Raw genomic sequence first — 2647 nt, 5'->3', positions numbered from 1 at the left:
ACACCATATCATGTATGTGTGTCACATGTCTTAATCACCACCATCATGATAATCATTGTATCATTAATAAAGCACGGACAACAACCGCATGTTAAATACACCGGCAGTGAATTGCAAATTTGCATATAATTTCTCAAAATAAGAATCATATCATCAGCCATGATCTATCCGCTGCTGAATGCAGGTCGCTCCAAAGCATCCCCATCGTGCAGGGGCCTGCGATGTATACGAATCCATCCTGCTCCAGCACACGAGCTCATCTCATAGCTCCATCTCGAGCACGTTGCCTCCTCAGGCTGCCAATCCATCGTCAGTCTCGACCCTTGGCCATCATCCCTTCTCGTGACGTGTCCTGCCCAAACCCTCTTAGCTTTTCCACAAGTCCACGTGATGTCTTTAATTGATGTTTGATCTCTGATTCGTTCTATGACGTTCTGCTTTTCTTGTTTGTGCAGCACGCATGATGAACCACTCAAAAGATAAAGAAGCATTGTACAGTTTATTCGCAGAATATGCATATAACGAAAAAGTAGTTTTTGACATCTTACGGTTGTAAGCTGCTCTGCGTAATTGTGTGGGCACTGCGTTGGGGTTTGATGGAGTGAAGCCCCCGCATCCTTCCAGCAGATACAATCATCGTGAGAATGGCTAAAGGATGTTATGATGATTCAACCCAATGCGACGAATAACTCTTGTACAAATGTAGGTTCGGTCTCATCTGTGGTTTCCTGAGGTGTATGACACAGGCGTGTGACGCTTCCTTCGTGAGATGAGAATAATTTATTTTTTGCGACAACAATAATTTTTTTATATCCCCAATTGTATCCTGATAGCGCTGTCGGCGTCTTGCCGTGCGACGGAGTATCCGTTCAGATCTCTCGTAGAGCGGTAAAACTGTCCGTGTTATAGACCAGCGCATTGTGAATCGGATATCACAGAGTAACCGAAGAAATAATTTTAAGTGACCTCTGTTCTACACAGCAGGGGGCAACATTCCCCACCTGCCTCTACCCAGTACTGTTCATCAAATGATAATTATAATAATAAGCAATGATTCTCAGAGCTGGAAGACACGATGCCTTGTAATAGATGTCTATTTGGTGTATGGACATCTTAACACCTGTACATTGCCATGTAAGTGATTGTGGGATAGCGCCTTGCTTTAAGATGGAGAACTGCACTTGAGAGGAGTTGGAATCCTCGTCATCATGATGTAATCCTCATTTGACACATGACCAGTCACCACAGCCGTAATGCAGTGCCGGATTACACTGTGTAACATTTTTTTTTTGTCCCTGGGTGGTAAGTGTTATTTCCTAATTGCTTATGCCTCAAAAGTACAGAGAATGCCTATTATTCCCCACAAACTTTGCTTTTGTGATCAGGACAGTGATATTTAGAAATGTTCCAGAACATTCCAAATAGATTAAGTGCTGAGTAAACTTGGAGTAACTTCAAGAACATTCTAGGATTTTCCATGAATATAAATAGTAGTATAAATACTGGGGCCAACAGTTCAGTTTAGTTACAGCTGCCGAAGTGGCTACATATCTGCAATTTTCAAGAGGCTGCAAGCATCCGGCAGACGCATTTTGCTATGTCTGCGGCCAATTTATCAAGACAAGAGCGAGAAAGTACTCTGTGGGAGCATCTGCTAAGATGTGTGAGGCCTACAACAAGGCATATTTCGGCATGCCTGTCGGAGATCAAGAGAAACCCTGGACACCTCATTTCACCTGCAAGCAATGCAAAAAAACTCTGGAAGGTAAGATGGACAATTGTTGCTCGGAATTTTATGTTATAAAATGTGTTACAATTTTTAAAATTGTAAAAGTTTATAATTTAAAAATGTTTTACAATTTTCAATGTAATTGAAAAAATATATCATATATGAAAAATGTTGCGAGAATTTCTTGCACATTAGTCATGGATGAAATAAATGTATTTTTGTAGGATGGTAAAGAGGGGAAAAGAGAGCCATGAAGTTCACTATCCCAATAATTTGGCAGGAACCCACTGACCACTCAAGCAACTGCTACTTCTGCATGGTGGACCCTTCCAAAACGTCGGACTGACAAGAATGCACCTGCTATCACGTATCCGGACCTTCCTTCATCCATCGCCCCGGTGCCACGCTGCCATGAGCTCTCCATACCCACTCCTCCGGAGAGAGAGTAGCCGTCTTTAGAATAGAGCAGCAAGTCAGAGAGCGAGGAAGACGTTGTAGATCCAGATGACAATTTCAGAGGTGGAGCTGAGGAGAGAAACCCATTCTACTCCAACCAAAACGACCTCAACGACTTGATCAGATATCTTGGTCTCACCAAGTCCAATGTCGAGCTTTTGACGTCTAGGCTCAAGTAGTGGAACTTGTTGGATGAAAGTGTGCAAATCGCAGATCAGAGGAAGCGTCACCAACCTTTTTGCAGCTTCTTCACCCGTCAAGATGGGTTCTGCTTCTGCCACAATGTGAGCAGTCTGTTGGGGGCAATCGGAATCGCCTGTAACCAGAATGAGTGACGCCTCTTCATTGACAGCTCATCCAGGAGCCTCAAAGCCGTGCTGCTCCATAATGCTAACAAGTGACCGTCTCTTCCCCTGGCTCACTCGGTGCATCTCAAAGAGGATTACAACAGCACCAAGACCT

Source organism: Petromyzon marinus, chromosome 10 (assembly GCF_048934315.1).
Source record: "Petromyzon marinus isolate PM22_M1 ecotype Great Lakes invasive population chromosome 10, UKy_Petmar_22M1.pri1.0, whole genome shotgun sequence".
NCBI classification, from domain to species: Eukaryota; Metazoa; Chordata; class Hyperoartia; order Petromyzontiformes; family Petromyzontidae; genus Petromyzon; species Petromyzon marinus.
The sequence above is the reverse complement of the archived record's forward strand: the minus strand, read 5'-3'. Positions refer to the sequence as shown.